Genomic DNA, 22,978 nt, shown 5'->3' with positions numbered 1-22,978 from the left:
ATGAAGCCTCAAAACAATTTGAACATTTGTACTATTGCACATTTAGAAGATTAAAATTTATAATGAACTAAATTACAAAGGTTTTCTTTTTAAAAACAAACATTACTGTTAGGGTAATTTATTTGAATTTTACAAAATTGCAGAACTTGATCCTGCAAATACTTAAGGAGATAAGTAACTTTACTGACATGAACTCACTTAAAGTTAAGCACGTACACAAGTATTTGCAGTATGAGACAAAAACTGTATTTGTATTAAATATTTAGAGGTATAAAATTTGTTACTTCAAAACAAACAATAGCATCAATGTTAATAATGAAAAGTTATTTAGACTTACAATACAATAAAGTTAATATGAGCTTTTTATATATATACACACAAATAAAAAAAATCTAAAGTTAGGCTCCTAAACCCATATTTAAGGCATTTAAGGGTAGGATATTCTAAAGCATGTATGTAATTCAGGAGTATAAATCCCATTGACTTCAAACCCTGATGGAGAAGTATTAGCGTGGTTGAAATATTTTAGCATTCCTGACTTATAAAAGTTCAATATAACCAAAGATGGCATAGGCTGCAATTACAGTATGGGGTATTTGCTTATCAATTCTGTGACTGAATGTGTGTTCTTACAGTAAAGATGTTAACAATGCCCTGGACTTATCTTTTTCAGTATAGATGAACATTTTAAATATGAAGCTTCTTACTGGACAAAATTTCCATGTAAAATCTGAAATTCTACTAACAATTAGGAAGTTAAAGAAACATACAATAATCTACTTTAGTAATTTAAGATTGTAAAATGGGAAGAATGTAAAGAACTAGCAGCAAAAGTATTTTTTAAAAATTTTAGGGTTTTTTTAAAATTATGATTTTATCTAGTTTGTCTTCCAGTACAAGCCAAGCGCTGAATCTCACAGGAAGAGAGCAGTTCTCATAGCAGAACACATTACATGACTAGCTGCTCTGTGTTGTAGGAATTTAAGTAAGTAAATGGTTAGAAAAAGTTCTGTAATATTGACCCAAAGAAGCAGGTTTTCAGAAGAGATTATCTTCTCAACAGGTTGCCACTTCTTTGCCCCTACAAAAGAAATTTAACATAACAGGAACAATAGGCTTGCTTTTTGCACAGGCATATTATGGCACTAGTATATATAGAGTGCTAAATAAACGTAAGTCATTTCTGGCATGCAGTTTTGGAATCACCAAAAACATTTCTATCGCTGTCTCAGAAATATGCTGTCTGCACGCTACTCTTCAATTAAACATTCATATATAAAACATGATACTAAGGATGAAAGATGTTCTCTTGTTTACTGAGGTCTATCCAAGTTTAGCTGCATGAGTTTAAAGGATTTTTTCACCAGCTCTGCCTGAGGCTAACACTACATAAGCTCCCCTAGCTATAAATGGGGAATAAACTTCCTATATGTATACACAGAGTTTTCCCCTTTATATGCAATTACTCAACTCTAATTATACTATGATAGTCTCACATTCCCTAACCCTAACACTCAGGCAACAAAAGCAGATTCTCCCAGCATCCTAAATGTCCAAATTGATATACTACCCTTAAAATCTAGCTAACTTGTTACTAAACTAGAGATCTCCTCATGAAAGATGTACTCTCATAGGAAAAACTGAACCTCTGTATTTTCACATTTGCGTCAAACAAAAAAGCAGTACCACTTAACCCATCAGATCATTTAAAATAGGCCAGTGATACAGTACTAGCTTAAAAGTGCAAGCCGAATAGCTTCTGCTAGTGTAAATGACATAAGTCCACATTATAAAGCTAAACGATTACACAAGCTACTTCATACTATAGCTTTATTTTCATTCTGAACTGACCTTCACAAATAAACCAGATCTAGTTTCTTGCACATCAGTTCTGAAGTTGGTAGCCGGAGAAACTCAAATCACTAGATACAATTCCGAAAAAAACTGAGAACACAGCTCACTAAAAATTTTACAATAATAAATGCATAAAACACCTCTCCCCAGCACTGAAAAACTGCATAGTTACAAAGTCAATATAAACTATCTAATGATTTTACATTTTATGATCTCTCAATTGTACACTTCCGAGAAGCGTCCTATCCAACATCTGCACCACCCCTGACTTATGTTGTCAATATCAGGATATGAGCCTAAACTGTCTATGGAAGGGATTGGGTTCTTTTTTCATACAGCACAGACACACTGTAGGTGCTTGATTAATCACCGTAAAATAGACAGAGTATCTTAAGCGAAAAGGGGAGGGAAAAGACTCTAGAAACAAGGTACCACTGGTTATACTAAACCACATCAGGTGTTTAAAGTGGAAAGGGATGATTTTTTTTTTTTTAAAACAAAACACAGTCCATAAAATGTCATTAAAGATACTAAACTTTTTAAACATTTCAACCCACCCAATCCTTTTCCCATAACATACTCTATGAGCCCAGAACCCATACCAATGCAATTCAGTACCGGCATAACAGGGTTACAGAGCTCAACCCAGTGGACGCACAAGGCTAACTCCACATTAAGATCACGTGAACAAACAAGGCAGGCAGTCAATGCCATGACAAATCAAGGTGCATCAGACCATCTTTCACAAATCAATGCTTGCACATTAGAGCATCTCCTCTATTCAGTGCATACACACACCCCAGCATCATTCTCCTGATTCATCGCGCATACACCACTGTCAACAAAGCATGTGCCAGTTGTCATTCCCAGAACAATAAGGCTCAGGTCATCCTCTGAAAAAATGCACACCCCTCATACCCTCAGTGCACACACTACCTCCCCCACTCTTCCTTAGATCACTTCTACTACACCCAGACCCAAAACCTCAGGCACAATATATAAGAAAGAGTGCACCTATAATACTGTTATGCTTAACCATTTCATTCTTACAATGCAGGTACCAAGACATTCACAGACCCCTGAGCTGCACACAAGACAGCTCCCCACAAACGGAAGCATGCACACTGCACGATTTGTCCTGGGATCATCAAGGCAGTGTGCCTTATGGAGTGATTGAAGAAACTAGAAAACATGGCCCACAGCCCGAGAGTAGGAATCACCAGGGGGAGAAAGAGGAGGTGAATACATTTTCCCCTCCCCGCATAACAACTCCAGAGCCAGCAGCAGAGGAGGGAAGGGGATGCATGTAGCAGCCCCCACGCATCCCTGCCGAGCTGGGGGGCATGCACACCCAGTGGGTGGCGGATGCACAGGTGACAGCGGGGAAGAGGTTGCACCTGATCTCTCTATTGCCCCACACGCAATGCCGCCGCTCCCGGGAAGGAGGACGGCGAGACCCGGGCCCACCACCGAGCGAAGGGAGGGGATGCGCGGAAATGTAACCCCCCCCCCCTTGCTCAACGCAAGAGGCAGCACGAGAAGGTTTACCTGCTTCGGGCAGCCCAGCCCCCCACCTGCCCGGGCTGCAAACAGCCGGTGCAACCCCCCCCCCCCTCCCGCCCGTACCACCCCTCCGCCCCCAAGGTGCAGCAGCCGGTGCACGCCCCGCGCACCCTAGGGTGCCCCCCCTGGGGGGCTTCAGCTGCTGCCGCCTCCCGACTCTGCCCAAGTTCCTTCCCCCACCGAGGCCGGGCCTAGCGCTGCCAGCCGGCTGCCCCCAAGGCCCGACCGGGGTCCCCTGCCGGGCGGGCGGCCCGTACTCACCCAGGCCGAGCCCCTCTGGGCCACCTCCGCCGCCGTCCATGCCGGGCGGTGGAGGGGAGGAGAGGGGAGGGAGGGGGGCGGGCGCCAGGGGCCCTCCCTCCCGCTCAGCCCCCGAAGCCGCCGCGGCGCTCGCGTAGCTGCCGCCTCAGGCTCAGGCCCAGGCCCCGCCGCCGCCGGACGCGGCTCCCGCTCCCCTCAGCCGCCGCCGCCGCAGCGCTACGTGGCCGCCGCAGCCAGTCTCGCGACTCAGGCTCGAGCGCGAGCGATGAGGGGGGAGGGAGGGGAGGGGGGGGAAAAAAGGGAGTGAAAGGGAGCGCGCGCGAGGCGCCTCGCGCCGCCTTTTCAGCCTGTCGCGCGCGCAGCCCCATAGGCGGCGGCGGCGGGAGGATGGAGTTGGCGCATGCGCCGTAGGGCGGCCCTGTGCTCACCTCTGCCAGCAAGTGAAGTCCAGCAGGAGGGGAGGAAGCGGGCGCAGGGGGTTCGGTGCACACGTGAGAGGCTCGCCCTGGGGGCAAGCTGGGTGTTGGAGAGGGGTAGAAGTCAGTGCTCAGAGAGGGGGGTGGATACTGAGCTCAGCAGGGTGAAGGGGGGGTCAGGAGTGGAGTGGGGTCATGCTGGGGGGCGCCAGGCTTTGAAGGGGGATGGGTGCCATACTCAGGGGGTTGGAGTGGGTGCCAGGCATGGAAGGGGGATGAGTGTAGGGTTCAGGGGGGTAGGTGCTGAGCTCCGTAGTCTGGAGTGATTGCCTGGCTGTGGAGGAGGGTTGGTGGGCTAATGATTATTGCTAATGATTAATACTCTTTGCACTCTTAAGAAACCTAAAGCTACTGTACTATACAACTACCGCAAAGATGCAAAAACCTGCAAGTCTTGCCATCGTAAAATCTGGGCCACTGAGACCACAGAATCCTGTAGCATGGTTAATAAGGGCAAGCACTAAAGACAGAAGCCACAAAATTGCAAAAGTGTTGCATGCAATTGTTGCAAACGCAGCACTGTTTGCAGGCATATGTGATTTCATTTTTCTGGGATCCCTCTGTTGCTGCATGGAATCCTGCAACCAGGGGGGCTATGGCAAAACTCCAATAAGAACAGATTTCAGAGTAACAGCCGTGTGAGTCTGTACTCGCAAAAAGAAAAGGAGGACTTGTGGCACCTTAGAGACTAACCAGTTTATTTGAGCATAAGCTTTCGTGAGCTACAGCTCACTTCATCGGATGTAGCTCACGAAAGCATATGCTCAAATAAATTGGTTAATCTCTAAGGTGCCACAAGTACTCCTAATAAGAACAGAGTCAGACACACTGCTGGCACCTGCGTGCGCAGTCTCTCCTGCAGCAAGATTAAAAAATACTTTCAAATGCTTTCTATGCATGCATTTCTGTGCCCCCATCCCCCCAGTTCCTTCTTAGTATTGGCATGCCTACACATCCTCGAACCTCTTATGCTGGAGAAAGAGGCTAATGCTGACTGATTGCAGCACGGATAAAGCAGTCATGTAAATGATCCCAGGCTGCCTAAACCAACCGTTACTCTATTGTCCTCAGCTAGGTAATTACAGTGAGATTTCACTTAATTAAAGTCATCTGAGCTGGGCGAGCTGCGGCAATGCTCTGAGAGCTTTGAGGAACTGTGGCTAACACCAACCCACGCATAGATTGTCTTTTGGCTCTGAGTAAAAGTGACTGGGTCCTGGGCTTAGTTGCTCTCCAGCAGCATGAGGGTTTATATTCGAAACAGCAGTGACCCCTGTCTGTCAGCTTCACTGAAAGGTGCATGGAAGCATGAACCTCTAGCATAATGCAAATGCTGCCCAATTTTCATTTAATCAAGGGCTTGTTGCACTTAAGTGTCCTAACATTGATACGGAATATATGAAGCATAAAGGTACATGTAGAGAGAGATGTGGTCTGGTTACAGGACTGGGAACCGGAAGCTCTCCTGAGCTTTCTCCTAGCTCTGCTACTGACTCATTGTATGGCACTGGCCAAGTCATTTGATCTGTCTGTATCTGTTTTCCCATCTCTACAATGGAGATAGTAATATATTACCTACATTCCAGAGGGCTTATGAAGAAGAATGTTTTTAATGTGCTTTGAAGGCAAGTGCCAAATATTAGTAAGTGTTCTGATTGTTTCCAGTGTTGTGGTAGCTGTGTTGGTCCCAGGATATTAGAGGTGGGTGAGGTAATATCTTTTACTGGACCAGCTGCTGTTGGTGAGAGAGACAAACTTGCAAGCTTACACAGAGCTGTTCTTCAGGTCCTGAAAGACCGCTTGTCTCCCTCCTCAACAAAAGTTGGTCCAATTAAAAAATATTACCTCATCCACCTTGTCCCGCTCTATGTTCATGTAGCACTCTACCCCTGCAAGGTTTGGTTCAGATTTCATTGACTGAGAAGGCTTTGGCCCCTCCATCAATAACAATAACACCCTGCTCGACCTCTCTAGAATAAAGTGATCCTCCATTTTACAGATTGGGAAACTGAGGCAAAGATGTGGTCACTCAGGAAGGCTGATGGTCCTGAGTTTTGTTTTCCTTGGTGTAAATCAGGAGTAGCTGCATTGACCTCAGTGGAGTTACACTGATGTAAAACAGTTGTGGTAGGAAAGTCAGGGCCTCTTGTGTCAATGCAGTTAGGATCAGACTTCAGTGGAGTTAATCCAGTTTGACACTGGTGTGACTACGCAGAATTAGGCCCCAAGAATTTAAGATCTTCAGATCTAGCTGCCTCCAGGTTAGATTTGGTTGCAGCTCAGCTGGAAAATCACCTAACCTTGCTCTGCCTCAGTTTCCCTGTTGGTAAAATGGTAATAACGTGTAACTTACTGGGATGTTGTGAGGCTAAGTTAATATTGTAATGTGCATTGACATTCTCAGATGAAAAGTGCTATAAAAGGGCAACATATTGTATTGTGAAGGCCGCTATGAAAGTACAAGTATTTATCTCTCTCACAGAGGCATTGTAAAACTTTTTAGGTTTGTAATTGAGACAGAGAGAGATTCTATGATTTACCCATGTCATTGGCAGTCAGCAAGAAAAAACAGTAGTCTTGATTTGCAGTCTGCTGCTCCAAACCCTACCTCCAAGTTTCTCAATCTTTTTCCACCTAGAACCTCCTCCCCGCAGAATTCTGCCTCTAGTGGATAGCACACTGGACTGCAACCCCAGGGACCTGTGTTCTATTCCTGGCTCTGCCCCTGGCCTTCTTGGTGCTCTTGGACAAGTCACTTGACCTTGCTGTGCCTCAGTTTCCCCACAGGTAAAATGAAGATAATGATACTGACCTCCTTTGTAAAGTGCTTTGAGCTCTACTGGTGAGCAGCGCTAGATAAGAGCTATGTATTCTTTATAGCACTCTTCCATGGCTTCTTACTGTGTCCTGAATTTCCCAGTGCTTTGCGGGAACAGGGTCACTGCAGGAAACTAAGGGGTGGCTCTTTGGTGTTGGTGGGGCTATTGCTTGGTGGGTGGGTGGCTGCTGGCTACAGGTGGCTGGTGGGAGATATAGGGCTGGAAGAGGATGCTGGATTGCTGTGGAGCTGTTTTCTTCCTGCTCCTGCATCTCCTGGTGCTCAGGGAGGCCCTGCTTTGAGAGGCTGTGAAGCCTTTCCCATGGCCTTTAGACACACGACTTCCCTTGCCCCAGAGCTGAACACAGTGTAGGAGGGGCAAGAATTCCACTGTGACCAGGTTAGGGGGTAAAAGAGGGTAGGACAAGGGAGTGGGAGCAACTGGAAAGGGGAGGGTTCAAAATGATTAACCTGAGCTGGTTCCTGGTAGCATTTTCCCTGTGGTTCAGCAGTTGGGTTGTGACCCACAGTGAGTGTCGCCTCTGACCATGTATCCTCTGGTCCTTGGGGTTTTCTTGTATTGCCTTGTCTGTTGTGCACAGCAGGTGAAGTTTGGTGGGAGGTTCTCTAAGCAATTCTTTTTGTATGTAAATTACCTACAAACAGATTTGACCTGGTCACAATTAGTACAGCATGAAAATGACTCAGAGCTTTAATACAGGGTTACAATAAAGCTCTCCTGAGATCTTTCATTTACAACAGTGATACTCAGAGCTCAGTGGCTCAGGAGCCGAATTAGCGATCAGCATTATCCAAAAGAGCCACAGAAGTGTGAATTAATTGTTTCATTTACTATAGTACTATATATTCATATTTAAATGGTATGACGTGGAAATATTAATAAATATACAAAGTTCTCACAGCAAAATGACTGACCAAGTATTATTATTTTAATCAATTTCAGTTGGTGAATAGCATAGTTAAAGCATCCTGATCGGTTAATAATTAAATCACACAGTGCTTTAATAGCATGTGCTGCAGGAGACGCATTAAAGAGCCCCTTGCAGCTCGTGAGCCTCAGTCTGAGTATCACTGAATTAAAACCTCAAATAAAAGGGACAAGTAAGTTGGAGAGCCCCCCGTGGCATACAGCCAGCATAGCTGACTTTTGTGTCTCACCGCCTACTGCACTCGCTATAGGCACATGGCTGCAGTATCTTTGCTCCCATCGGTTCCTGGAAGTCATAACCTACCAGCTGGCTCAGTTCAGAGCTGTCCCCAGGCTGTTCTAATCTATACTGAGGCTGAGGTAGACCTAACTTGAGAGTCAGGGAGCCCTTGCTGTGGCCAGGGAAGAATCTCAGCCTAATAGAATCAGGGCTGCCTCTCTTGACCACAGGGAGAAGGCGGCTCAGGTGAAGGGTGGTCTGTCTTTGCAAGAGCAATACCTGCCTGTGTGAATTAATTCAATTATAAATAAACTCAGTGTGTGCTCCAAAATTACAACTGAAATGCAAAAATTTAGGAACCTGCAGCTTAGAGAGCAGGATGATTGAGATGGCTATGAGCAAAGAGATCTGCCTACTGGATTTGGTATCTCAGGGAAGGAAGGGTTTCTGATCTGGTCTTCCAGTTCAGGCCTGTTTCTCAAGAGAATGAAATACTTTCCCAAACATCTTATCTGTACCACAAAGGCTGAATGGTGCCCTATAGAAGATACCATTCTAGAGCAATTTGACTTTTCTCCTAGCCTTGGGCCCCTCTCCTGTACATCTCCTGCAGGCCCCGAGTGCCTTGCGGGACACTCTCTTTGTTAGTGATTGACCAATCCCATTGACGGTTCTCAGTTTCCCCAGTAAGAATCTCTCAGAGACATTGGCTGCCAAACTCAGTTCCTATTCCCACAAAGGACTCTGTTTTGGCTACTTCTGTTTTTCTCTTTGATCCAAGTTTTGACATGAAAAGACATGTCAGCCAGGAAGGAAAAAAAAACAACCAAACCCACACCTCTGCCTCCATATGAGCTTCTTCAACACATGGAGCTGCACGCTTGCCAATCAGCCACAGATCCTTATCAGCCCTCTGATTTCCTCATTGTCCTCTTCCCTCTACAGTCTCCCTTCACATCATTCATTGTACAACCTCTAGCGGTATGTAACCCGTACTGCAACCCCCCCAGTCCTCCGAAAGGGTATAAATCATAAGCCCCGACCACGTGCTCACTGAAGATCCTGTGGCACGGCTCAAGATATCCTGGGGCAATTCCAGTGTGGGTAATTATCTTCTACATTCCCCCTATGGTTTCAGATGGATATGACATAGTTCTGCCCTAGACTGTTGTGTAAGGGTCCCAAACAGCTGCTCTATCTCACCCCAGAGGTAGCTGCATTTCAGTGGTAGATGAAATGCTTCCTGTGCATAGTTTGTTGATCAGCTCATTAAATCTGCAAAGCACCTTGGGATCTCATGGGATGAAAGGTGCTATAAAAATGTAAGTAATTATTAGGCTAGCATCATTAAACACGCCCTGGGATTTTTAATATTATCATACATTTATTATATATGAAGCATTTTTTTAAATTAAAGAATCCCGAAGAGCTTTACAAAACTTAACAAATTATAGCAGCAGCACGGAGGTGCAGCTGGCTCTGGGGTGGAAAGCAGTGACCAAACACCACGCAGTATACTGCAGAACAGGGTGGGAAGGGAAAGCCAAGCACGCTGAGGTAAGCTCCTACTTTTACAAGAAGTGCAATGGGATCGTAAACATCCCTGTGGCATAGGCAGGGTCTCAGTTTTGACACCTACCATCACCCAGTAAACAAAATGGTCTACACTTTATATCTACCTAGGAAGGAAAAAAGGTTGAGGTCAGCTCTGCTGGGATCAGAACTGATGGTGTCAAGGAGCCCAGGTGTCTCAAACCTAATGCTTAGACTGCTAAGCCATCCTTGCTGGCTGTCACTTTGGGAGAGGAAGAAGCTACAGACCCAGTATAATAATGGAAGCTCTAATGGATCAGTACATGGTAATTAAACTGTAAATTCACTGGGGCAAAGTGTGTCTTATCATATATGTTTGCACCGTGCTGGACACAGTAGTGATGCTCAGAAAATGAACAGTTATTCCCTGGGGGTCCGCGTGTGGATCTTTGGTCTAATATCACTTTTAAACACTTGAAAGTAAGCTAATGAGTCTGGGACTGTGGCAGCTGGACAGGGCTGGGAATGGGAGAGCTATTGTGTGAAAGGGAATCTGGCAGGGGTTGGGGGGAATTGTAACTTACAAATTCTCTTCTGTTGACTCTTTGTTAATATGTTGGTTTTTTGTATCTGTCTGTCTTGTCCTTATTGTAAGCACTTCAGGGCAGGGATGAACTCTTCTAAAGTTTTGACCAGTTATACCAGTATAATTATACCAATGTAGTTAACCTGATGTACTGGTATGACTCCACACACGGACACATTTTTTTTCTGATTTAAGTGGCTTTTGGGGGAGAGGGGTAAGCTTAAACCCCTTCCCAAGTAACAAGCTAAACCAAAACCAAGCCTGCTTATACTGGAATAAGTGTCCACACGGGGGTTATACCGCTATAACTACAGTGCTTTAAAATCACATCCTACCTTATACCAGTATAACTTCCCTGGTTAGACAAGCCCTAAGGCCCAGATCCTCCAAGGTATTTAGATGCCTAACTCCTATTGATTTTAATGGGAGTTTGGCCCAGATTCTACAAGGTATTTAGGCACCTAAGAGTTTGTAAAGCACCTAACCCAATGGCTCCAATCCAGGGTGGAGTTTTTGGGGTAAGAGGAATACAAAGAATCCAAAGGTTCTTGCTCCCCACCATATAGAATTAGCCTCTGGAGTCCTGTCCCCTCTAAAGAACTTGTTTGAATTAATCTCTCTTGGACTTGCTCATTTTGCTTAGACTTAACCCCTGCTTCCTTCCTGTTCTTGCCTCTCTTGAACACAAGAGTATTTTTAACCTAGTACTTTGGTGGCATGTTGAGTGCTCTTCTGTCCAGCCTTGTCCCACCCTTCCTGTTGCAGCCACCACTCTTTGCCCTCCAGTTTAGTTATAACTGAGAGGACAAATTTTGCATCTAGCCAGTGGTACATGGACCCTGAGCCTTCCGCATAACCCTCCTGAACATCCATAGCTCCCCTCTGCTCCTGATGGACTCTGGGGCAGTTCCTAGGAGACTGGAGGGAGCTTGTTCCTTATTACGGCTGCTACCCATGGAGCTGAGAGTCAGGTCTCCTTGGGTAATGAGACCTTCTCTACTAATGTCTTGCTGTGTGACCTTAGGCATTCTCTGTTCGTCTTGCTGCAACACCATGGGTGTCCTTTCGACTTCGCCATTTCTGTGACCTTGAGCAAGTATTTCACAGCTGTGTCAAATGGGGATAGTGAGGCTTGCCTTGCAGAGTACCTCTACATCTAGAGATTAAGAAACATCAAGTTGTGCCATTCTTAACCATTGTAACCATGCAATCTTATTGTCACTCTCATCCTTCTCCCCATGCTCCCTATTGTTTGTTAGTCACTTGTCATGTTCGCATTGGTGGCCATCATGATAAAGTACGAGGGTAAAACTGCTAAATGGGAAAGACGGGGGACTTACAGTGGACTATTGGGTGTCTGTTTGCTTAATGAAACACAAAAAAGACACAGAGTATCTTCCTTCAATAGCCACGCTAGACTATATTCTCCATATTAACAGGTTCAAGCAGGAAATTGAAACCAGTGGCTATGTTTCTGAAGATGGAAGAGCCCACTGCATCTCCCCTTTGCTGTATGAAAGTGGCCTCATCCCCTTTGAGATTTCCAGGGATGGTGGGCTCACATTTCCTCACTCTGCAACTTGGTTATCAGGTTATCAGTCTATCTGTTGTTTGCATGTCCTTTCACATAGTCACCATATCATATGTTGGGGGGGGAGGGATAGCTCAGTGGTTTGAGCATTGGCCTGCTAAACCCAGGGTTGTGAGTTCAATCCTTGAGGGGGCCATTTAGGGATCTGGAGCAAAAATTGGGGATTGGTCCTGCTTCAAGCAGGGGGTTGGACTAGATGACCTCCTGAGGTCCCTTCCAACCCTAACCTTCTATGAATCTATGAATCTATGAAAAGCTGCCTCGTCAGTGGAAAGGTTTTTTTTTAATTAATTTCCTCTATCAATCCGGTGACACTGTCTCCCAAGTTGGGGTGAAGTGTCTTCTATCGTCCTGCAGCGCCCATCCTTTACAGCTCTGGTTTTGATTTCATGGGATGACAACACATCAGTGGCATTTTTACTTTGTTCTTCATCACAGCACTTTTTCTATATCTTTGGGTTTTATGCTGTCACCCATCACTGCAGTGTCTGGGCTTCTTCCACGTAAAGAGCTAGAACTAACTCGAGTGTTGCCCCTAACTTGAGTCCAGTCCACACACAAAATCCTTTCACCGGAGGGTAGGGGTGCTTTTCCACTCAAGAAGGCTGGCCTGCCAGGGGTGTAGGTTCCGTCAGCACAACTTGACAGCTGCTCCCCTGACTGCTCTGGAGTGTGGATGCAGCTTAGCTTTGCTGGAGCGCTGCTAGTTCTCCTATGCCTTCCCACAATTCCCCCTGTGTGCCCAGAAAGGACAGACACGTTATCCCCGAAGTCACTGGGAAAGAATTCATAGAGTGGTTCAGCTTATTGCCGTACAAAGAACCCAGGGATGTGTCCTCACATGAGGGGCCCGACATGAGTGAGTGCCGCGTCAGTGTGGAGACGGCAGCTCCAGGGTTATCGCTCAGTGGGGCCGTTCTCGCTTGAGCTTGGCTAGCTCGAGAGGAGCAACCCCTATGCAAATCTCTCGAGTCCCCTCTGCAGCAAAGGCAGACCAAAAATCAGTAGCGAAGGCTCTAGTGGAATGACTCCTCTCCCTTTTGGGGGTGTGAGCTCTGCTTGGGGCGGGGTGTTTTCCTTTGTTTCCATCTGGGTTGTTTTAGGCTGAGTAGATGTGGGTGTCAGTGGTGTGAGAGTCATTTGTGCTATGGTTAAAAGGCTTTCTTGAAGAGGAAGATTTTGCAGTATTTTCTAAAGATGATCAGATTACTATTTACTGTTTGTATCACCATAAAGCCTAGGGCAGAGGTCCCCAAAGTGTGGGGCGCGCTCCTGAACATTCAGGGGTGTGTGGCAGGGCCTGAGCTAGCCCCCACAGCGGTGGGGAGGGAGCCTGGCAGCAGCTCCACACCTGGCCATGCAACCACCCTCAGCCCCTGGCAGAGGCTCCATTCTCAGCTATGCTCCTGGCCCCATATGCAACCCTTACTCCTGTTTGTGGTTCCCCCCACCTTTCCCCCGGGAGCCACAGCGCCGCTGCCGGCTCTGGGGAGAGCAGATAGGGGAAAGTGGGGGCACGACCCTGAAAAGTTTGGGGACCACTGACCTAGGAGCTTCAGTCAGAGACCAGGACCCCGTTGTGCTAGGTGCTGTACAAACAAACACAGAACACACAAACAGTCTCTGCTCCAAGGGGCTTACAGTCTGCTAGGATCGTGTCATCTCCTATTCAGGTTTCATCCAGATCTCATTGACTGAGAAGGCTTTGGCCCCTCCATCAATAACATTAACACCCTGCTCGACCGCTCTAGAATAAAGTGATCCTTCATTTTACAGATTAGGAAACTGAGGCAAAGATGTGGTCACTCAGGAAGGCTGATAGTCCTGAGTTTTGTTTTCCATGGCGTAAATCAGGAGTAGCTCCATTGACCTCAGTGGAGTTACACTGTTGTAAAACGGTTGTGGTAGGAAAGTCAAGGCCTGTTCTATCGATGGAGTTAGGATCAGACTTCAGTGGAGTTAATCCTGACTGACACTGGTGTGACTATGCAGAATTAGGCCCCAAGAATTTAAGATCTTCAGATCTAGCCACCCCAGGTTAGATTTGGTTACAGCTAGGTTCAGAGCTTTGCTCACTCCCTTCTCCCCCACTTTTCCAGTGCAGTGTATTTCTCACTCTCTGCACCTCAGCGTGGTGGTGTTTTATACTGCCACTGTGAACTACTCCACCAGCTACAAAGCAACGATGAACCAGACCCTAGGTCTTGCCTTACAGTCCCCAGCCCTAATGGCTATAAAACATACCCTTCAGCTGTGCTCTATGATACACGGTACAGCAAACCCAGGGAACATCCTTACCTGGATAGAGTTCAGCTCTGGCAGCTGCTGCAACAGAGAAGAAGCATGTTTTCTGTCTGACGGCTAAGTTCCAAGTTACAACCGCTCTGATGATGTCTTGCTGTATGGTTACGCATGGTCTTCTCTTCACAAATCAGGTGAACTGGTTATCTATTTTAAAAAATCAGGGGGGGCGGGAGGGGAGGTGAGGCAGAGAGGAAATCAGGCAGTTTCCTGTTTGTTTGTGCTGAACAAAAGTGTGTTTGGTTGTTCTGAGTGATAAGTGAGCCTGCGAGCAGCCTTCGAGAGACTAGAGCACAGCTATGCAAATTAACATCAGAGAAATTATAAAGATGCAGACTGAAATCTTCCTCCATATGAAAAATCTCAACCATCAAATCATCTTGGGACACTTAAAACAAGGGAGAGAAGGGATGGGGACCTTCACCTTAGCTTGCACCCATCCTAGGTCAGCAGTGACTGGAGCCAGTGACCAGATGATTGCCCACAGGCAGCTTTTGTGAAATAAGTTTGGCAGTTCTCAGTCTAGTTCCTCCTTGGAAAAGCCCCAGTGCACTTGGCCCCAGTTGTCTCTTGTTGGAAGTCTCCGCTGGCCCAAGATATGGGGCATCCAGCTCAGGCCTGAGAGATGTTGGTGGCGAAATGCTGGGATTAAGCATACACTGCTGTCCCTGTTCTGTGGCTAAATAAATACAGGACCTTGGTCTTAAAGCAAATAGTTGGCGTAGCACTAAGGGCTTGCCGACCCACAGAAGTTGCCCTGACTTAACTTAAATTGGTTTAAAAACCGATTTAAGCTAAACCGCTGCAACTTGGTGTGTGGACACTCATGCTTACAGACACGAGCTAAACTGCTGTAAGCCAGGTTTAAACTGATATGAGCGTCTGTGCCCAATGTTGCACCAGTGTTTGAGTCACACCTGGTGGTGCAACTGTGCTTGTAGACCAGTCCTGCTAGGATAACTAGCTTCTTAATAGGGGGCCTAAGACAGAAATTCTCACAGAGAGAGGCCCCATTGTCCGCATGCCTCATACACCAGCATGTTTTAAAAACCAAATTCCAATTAGCCATAAGTCCTCCATCTGATTGATTGATAGATAAGGGCAAAAGTGCAAAGTCCTGCTCCTAAATCCTCGATCCTGATTGGCTACAATAGATACGAATGCCACACAACGTCTGTCCCTCCTTCCTGATTGGCTCAGACCCCAACTGGCTACAGGAGAATGAGGTCGGTTTCATTTCACTTCATGCATCATCTGTGCTCTGAGTGCAGGATTGTTATTACTGGCAAGGCTGTCTGGGGCAGAAAGAACCCAGATGGACTTTCAAATCGCAGGAGAACTGATGTGTATCATTTTTTTGGCTTGTAAGTGGACCACATTTTTATTGAGGTCACCCAGTGGCAAGAACAATGAACGTAATACATTGTCTTAGCTAGCACTTCCCCGCTAAGAATCTCAAAGTGCTATACAGGCATAAACTAATGAATTCTCACAGTCCCCTCATTAGGTTGGTCAACATCATTAAAAATGGGAAGATGGAAACCAATGCCTAAGGTCAGTGGAATAGCTCTGGATCTCGAGGTCCACCTTGTTCTTTAACCCCCAGACTAGGGATTTCAAACTCAAATCACCACGAAGGCCACACGAGGACTAGTACATTGGCCTGAGGGCCGCATCACTGAAACCTTTTCACACAGCGATACAAAAGTATAGTCAAAAATGAAAAAAATGAAGAGTAATATAGTATGTTATTAAAAGTCAATGTATTCACTTTTTTAATACTGTAATGTGAAGAGGGGTTTTAATAAAATATAAACATCTGTAACTATTCCTTATGTGGTCAGTAACACTGATGATGATCTACACTAACAGTCTATCAACATCACTGTAATGGCAGGAACTTTTTAAAGTAACTATTTGTACAAAATACATTGCCACTTTTAACAAACATTTTCCCAACTACTCACAGCAAAGAATCATACATGCTGAACTTTGTATCTCAGACTGCTCGTCTAGTCCATGAGGCCCCACCCCTGTCCCGCCACTTCCCACCCTGTGGCCACCCCCATTCCAACCCCTGTCCCAAAGTCCCAGCCCAAACTCTGCCCCCTCCCTGCCCCTATTCCAACCCCTTCCCCAGATCCCCACCCCGGCCCTACCTCTTCTTCCCCTCTTCCCTTGAGCTTGCTACATCCCTGCTCCTCCCCCCCCCCCCAAAATGCCAAGCACTGCCAAACAGCTGTTTGGCGGCGGGAAGCACTGGGAGGTAGGCGGAGGAGCGGGGACGCGGCACGCTGGGGGTGAGGGGAGCTTGGCTGCTGGAGTCGGCGCCTATGGCGGGCCACAGGAAATAACACTGCGTGTTTGAAACCCCTGGTCTTAAAGGCTTCCAGGCTAGCACCATCTACCAGTTCTACATTCATTTAAACAAATTGTGTAGAACGGATCAAATAAATGAGAGTACTGGGTCCTGGTGGATTCCTCTGCCTCTGATAAATTAACTGTAGGCAGCAGGACTCCAGCACAACAGGATTGGTGTAATCCCTGCACAGCTTAAAATTTCTCCTCTCCAGCTCTTGGTTTTATCATTTCTATCCCTCTATGGAGCAGCTGTGAGAAGATCCCAAGTAGATTCCAAGCCACAGTCTACTGTGGAATGAGAGGTGCTGCATTGGACGTGCAAGAACAACATGTTTTCAACACCACCTCTTTTCTTCCTGCTTGTGGATTCACCATCAGGCAAAAATCTTGCAGCTAGATTTGCTCCTGGACACTGGGTGCAAGAAACTTCCTGCAACTGAATTCACCACTAGGGATAAGGTGTGAGGCAGCTGTTGTGAGAAATATTGTATCTCCAGAATCAGCGTGCACAGGGGATGCTGCCATGTCGGGCATGGAAATTGGCAGGGGAAAGAAGGATTAAACAAGGAGCTGGCTATTGACGGTTTTGGAGAGCTGAGAACAGTTCCACACAGGCAGGACAGACAAGGTCTCCCACAATCCATAAACAAATCCTAGAATGGCACCTGCTAGTGAGGCGTGAAGAACCCTGCCACATGTATGTCCGCAGGAGCCCGAGCATCAGACAGGAGCCTGCACTTCCAGAGTAGATGCAGCTACACTGGTAGTGGTGGACGTACCAATGCAACATGCTTGGCAAGTACAGGTTTCACGTGCGAGTGCCCGGGCGTGGGTTCTCTGTGCTGTGTAGATGTGACCAAAGATACAACTAGAAAAGGAGGACTTGTGGCACCTCAGAGACTAACCAGTTTATTTGAGCATAAGCTTTCGTGAGCTACAGCTCACTTCATCGGATGTAGCTCACGAAAGCTTATGCTCAAATAAATTGGTTAGTCTCTAAGGTGCCACAAGTACTCCTTTTCTTTTTGCAAATACAGACTAACACAGCTGTTACTCTGAAAGATACAACTGTTGTAGCTACCAAAAGCGTGGCACGAGATGTATTAAACAGGGAAAAGGGCAGCATAGCTTGAATGAGACGCCTTAGTAGAGTAGCAGTAAACCAGTGAAATGAGCAAGGGAGACTGGTTTGGAAAAGCCTGCCCTGGCAAGGCGTCTGGTATCACGAGTTTAATGGGATAGCCTGGCACAGAAGGGGTTAAACAGGCAGCTGAGCACCCAAACTTTGTTTGCACATGACCATGTGACAGATTTCACACCAGTGGTTTGCATGTTTAGTGCTGGCCCAGCACTTTCTCAGTATTGTCTTTGCCCTCAAGGTCTGGGAAGAACCTTTCTCCTCTGAGGGTACCTTGACCTATTTACTCACCTGCCCTGATTGCAAGGGATACACCTTCTTTCTTTTCTTTTCCTTCCCTGGCCACAAGTTCTGCTCTGCTCCTAAGATTTATTGCTGCCATCTAGTGGTGCTAAAAGGACAAGGCCTGATCATGACTGCCGCCCCCGCTCTACCAGCACAGTGCGGGTCTGTGAAAAACGTATTGTTCCCTCTGTAGATCTGTGCTTTTCGGTGAATGAAATGGCCTGTCCTGGCTGGAGGCTGCAGCCCTCATTTCCCATCTGGTGAAAGAGCCCCCCTGACTTTCAGTATCTAAACTATCTTCACAGATACCCGTAAGAAACTGGAGGAGCCATGGATTTTGTCCGAACACGATGTCGCTATCCGTGTCAGTCAGTGGGGTAGGTAGCTACGGGAGACTTTGGAGAAACAGAGAGGCATTTTTTGTTGTTGGTATGGAACAATAAACAGGAAAGATTCTGGACTGGGCATTGCTTTGAGCAACTTCCGTTTTTGTTTCTAGTATATTTTTAGCAATAGTGACGTGCCTGGAGTTCCCTCCAACATTCACATAACAGATGCACTGATGTGAGGTGGACACATACCTGGTGGAGAGACCAAATATGGCAGGGAGAAGGGAGTTAAGTCTTCATGGTTCGGTCAATCCCCTTTTCTGAGAAGGATGCCCATTAGTGGTGATAGTGGTTTTTGATTGCAGACACCTTATCTACTGAGAATTAACTAGAGGTCTTTCAACTTCATTTCAGCTAGCTCACCCAACCACCATCCATCTTTGGTCACCACTTACTCATGTTGGATTCTAGCACAAAATTACCTCCATGCTTGGCACCTTTGGATGATAGGCAAGTACCATTGTTTCCTCGCTGCGTAAGGCTGATCTCTCAGGAACAGGCTTCAAGCATGTTGGTGAGGCAAGATGGAGGAAGCTAGTGCTGCGACTTTCCAGGTTGCACCAGTTCTGCTGGTTAGTAGAGATCGGACTGCCTCCTTCAAGGGTGCCAGTCCAGCACCTCTAACTACCACTGCGTCAGTTCTTCTTTCATAACTTCCCAATGATTGCATGCACTCTGCTATGGCTGTCTCTCCACTAATACAGAATCCCTTTCTTAGGTAGGAAAGGGTAGAGACAGGTGGGTCTAGCAACTCAAGCCAAATTAAGCCTAGGGGGGGCTCCCATAAGACTCCTCAGTAGCTGGAGGAGGGTGTTAACAGAAAGAAGAGAGGGGAATAAGAAACAGTGTGCTTTAACTGGAGATCGGGGTAACAAAATAACCCACGTTGCACTGAGAAGCTCAAGATGTACATGCTTCTAACCTGTCCCCATTTTTTGACTTTCTTGCATCTTAGTCCTTGCTGGTGTTTCACTTTTATTATTTGTTATTTACATCATAAATGCTGAACCAAGAGAGAGCCACATTCTTCAAGAGGGTATTGGGCTCCTGATTTTTACAAGAATTCTGCTGGGAGTTGCTGGCTTGATGCAACCTGAGCCTGAAGTCCTCTCTAAACCCCTCAGGCCAAGTACAGAATGGGTCATGGCACTGCAAGTGTCCTCCAGCCTGCCCTGCCAGCATCTTAACCTTGGTTATAGAAGCTCCCAGCCTCGGGGGGTGGGGAAGTGAAGAGAGGAGTGAAGATCAGTCTTTGGCTCAATTCAGGCCTGGAGTTCTCTGCTGAGACTGTCAGGGAGGCTGCTAATTAGGGTGGTGTTTTGGGGTGACATGGACAACTGTACACAGAACTGGGCTGACAGCTCCAAGCTTGGTTGTCATAGCCCACAAGATGCCGATGGCTTTGTTACAGCTGAACTCAATCAAAGCAGCATCCATCAGCATAGAGGCTCTGTATCCTACCCTGATCCCCCAAGCCACCCACTTACCCAGCCCTCATTTCAAGCTTCCTATGCTGCTATTTTTCTCATGTCCCTGATTTTGGGGTCATTGCCCACTGCTGGAGCTTGGCCAGGAGACATGATGCCACATGTTCTACCAACCTGGGAAACTACTGTAGGCACGGGATAGCCAAGAGATTCTCCCTGCACGTGGTGGGACAGATGCAGCTTTCAAGAGGAGCTCTGAAATTCTCAGGCTCCTGGCAGCTCTGGCTTAGAACCAGAGGCAGCTGGAGGTAGGGTAACAGGGCAGTTAACAGCTAGAGAACATTTGTGAAAAGAATTACATTCAAAAGTGGAGGAAATAGTGAGTAATAAGGCCCAGAGGCCACCATTCGGGCCTTCAATCATCTCCTCCAGCGAGGCGAACAGCAAAAGCAGCAGGAAGCGTTCCACTTCACTGAAAACATGAAACTGGAGGAAGAAGTAACACAGAACAACAGAAGCTGAGAAAGGGATTTCAGATCCACTGTTCTGAGCCCAGCACCTGGCGCATGAAACTTAATCTAGAGAAATGCAGGAAGCACTAAGGGTCTTTAAAGAGGGCCATGGGAGAAGAGTGGAAGCTTCCTTAAAAGACTGTCTAAAGCAATAAAACCCAGAACTAAAGAATGGGACCAGTAGAGGGGAAAGCAGGTCTGGAAGTTATTTGGGAATTATGTACCTTTCTGCTCAGATGTTTAAAATACTTTGAAAGCTCAGGCACTTCATCACTGAAAGATCTTACCTTGGCAGCAGAAAGAGGACTGGATGGGACAGGCAGCCTTTTTACCTTAATGCGGATTCCACTGCAAGGATCAAAAGTGGCCATCAGATTAAATCAGGGCAGCATTCTCAGATCTGGTCCTACTAGCCAGGTGTTTACACCACCACAGAAACGTAGTGGAGTGAGAGGGGCCAGTGCTAAAGCATTTCATTGAGACTGCACTTCACTCATGCCTAATGGGTGCTTCCTTTAGAACAAAGGAGACAGTGTCAGTGGGGGAGATATTTGTTTTGGCATCCAAGCACGGTCATGCCCCAGACTTGAAGACGCTCTAAACGTTGATGTGATTAAGATGGCCAAATACCGTGGTTGGTGGCACTGACAACCAAATGTGACTAAGACAGTTTCAAGTATGTTCCATCTTTACAGTGCCAGAACAGCAAAAGAACTGAATAGCTTTCTCAATGGTCATCACTTGAAACACATCCTACCCAGTCTACCTTGGAATAACCCTAGATAGATCTCATATCTTAACCTTCTGAGGAAAACTGCATCCTGGTGAGGTCATGTAACCATCTGCTAAACAAATTGGTCAGCAAACAGGTTTGCTCTATGGGGAGCAAACGCTCAAACTCTCCAATCATCTGCTTTAGCCCTGATACTCTGCAGCAGCATATGGTGCTCCAGTCTGGCTCCATTCATCCCACGTCAAGTTGGTGACACACAACTATATTCAACCATGCGCTTTGTAACTGGCACGATTCGACCCAAACGAATATCGTGGTTCCCCATATTAAGCAACATCGCTCCTCCACACATCTGGCGTGAGGATGCTACAGCCAGAATGGTTGAGAAGATCAAAGCAAACCCAAGCTGCTTTGACCACCCAAGAGGGCACTTATCAGCGAGGTACCCATTGTGGGCCCACTTGCCCTGCTCGGATTTCTCTGTGATATCACTGGAGCGAGAAGAATGTTCTGTAGTGGACGTCAGAAACGAGTCTCTTGTAACTGACCTGACCATGTGTGTACCTGGCTTTGATTTGCCGTGCCGGTCCTGGGCCCTTCTGAACCGATTTTGAATGGGCTGGGGTCTATATGCAGCTAGCCTTCACACTAGAGGCTAATGAAAGGATGCCACCTGTGGCTGCGGCCAAAGACGGATAATGTCACATCACTCACAACTGCTCTCTGACCAGATTTGAGGGTGGTCTGAGGGCTCCACACTTTGCTGATGAGGTGGTGGCAAATAAGGCAAGCTCCACATCAGATAAGAAGTGGGGGAAGAGGAAAAGAAAGGGTCTCTTGAGCTACTACTGCAGTATCTTGTGGCAAAGTAATTTTAAACTTAACCCTTCTGTGCTGGTTCTGCCTTGTAGAACTTAGTTCTTTCAAGTGCCACCATTCCATCAGGATGTCTCAGCTATCTGGAGCAGTAACTTTAAGTGGTACCACCCTGCAGAGCTTGTTGCCAGCGAGGTAACCAGTAGCCCAAACGATACCATGCAATTAAATGAGTTTTTTAAAAAGCCTTTCACCTTGAAGGCTGATACCGATGTGGAATTGACTCTTGTCCTCAGAGGAAAGAGTTGGGAGTGGAAGGTGGGGTGATGCTCTCATGGGGATAGTTTTCACCTGGGAGAAAGCCATTCAGCCACAGAAATACCCTTTTTTGGCCTGTAGAAATTTTCAGGTTAGAACTGAGCTGGACTGTATACAAAGAGAAAGGGCTCTCCCTTTCTGAGCTCCAGCAACCAGCCAGGAATTGTTTTTACTCTGGGGAGTGAGATGTAGTCAGTGTATTATATGTAAGCTCTTTGGGGCTGTCTCTTTGTTCTAGGTTTGTACACCACTTAGCACAATGGCGGCATGGTCCAGGCCTGGGAGTTTTGGGTGCTGCCTACAACTAATAGATCTTAGAGCTCTGCCACGCACTGTATGAAGGAAGGTGATAAGAGTCACTTAACAGATGGACAAACTGATGTGCAGGGAGGTGAAGTTACTTGCCCAAGGCTACACAGTAGATCAATGGCACAGCTGGTACTAGACCCCAAGTCCAATTCCCAGTCCAGTGCTCTACCCCCAGAATTGAGATGCATTAGTCCTCTAACCTCTGGAAATCCCGTTGGTGCATCTTTGCAGCGGAAGCCTTGCAAGATGTCTTCTATTCACTGGTTTCAGCGAAGAGTCTCACCCCAGCTTCTCAGGGCATTTTGATTCTCACACTAAGTACAAACAGGAAGCCCAGCAACGGATACGTGAAGGTTAGTATTTTCTGGTGGAAGATGGCTCAAGTTTTAATTCAAGAACTCCATTGCTCAAGCTAAGTTTTATTTAACCAAAAGCAATTTGTTCTGTTCAAGGCACACCCTTCTTTTGAGCCAGAGAGAATCTTGCTGCTGGGGACTTTTTGCTTCGTGTCCTGAAATAGCAACAGCAAGAAGCACCT

At 46.6% G+C, this 22,978-nt stretch overlaps 1 protein-coding gene and 1 long non-coding RNA gene across 3 annotated transcripts in view; one reads left to right on the top strand and one right to left on the bottom strand.

The window, feature by feature from the left end:
- ZNF652 (zinc finger protein 652) overlaps positions 1–4,020 on the bottom strand; it is a 34,561-nt gene extending 30,541 nt beyond the window's left edge. The window contains exon 1 of the mRNA XM_048830442.2: positions 3,679–4,020. The gene's annotated coding sequence lies outside the window, so the exon portion shown is untranslated. The remainder of the gene's footprint in view (positions 1–3,678) is intronic.
- Positions 4,021–4,087: 67 nt separating this feature from the next.
- LOC125626806 (uncharacterized) lies at positions 4,088–22,813 on the top strand. 2 transcript variants are annotated; one of them, XR_012666166.1, is made up of 5 exons: positions 4,088–4,169; positions 6,793–6,941; positions 9,825–10,000; positions 11,700–11,851; positions 22,672–22,813. It is a non-coding gene; the product is annotated as an uncharacterized LOC125626806 (long non-coding RNA). The 2 variants fall into 2 exon arrangements; XR_007353846.2 differs by lacking the exon at positions 22,672–22,813 and having other exon boundaries at positions 11,700–14,304.
- Positions 22,814–22,978: the final 165 nt, after the last annotated feature.

Source organism: Caretta caretta, chromosome 27 (assembly GCF_965140235.1).
Source record: "Caretta caretta isolate rCarCar2 chromosome 27, rCarCar1.hap1, whole genome shotgun sequence".
In the NCBI taxonomy this organism is placed as follows: Eukaryota; Metazoa; Chordata; order Testudines; family Cheloniidae; genus Caretta; species Caretta caretta.
Note: the sequence above shows the minus strand (reverse complement) of the source record. Positions and strands in the feature narration are given on the sequence as shown.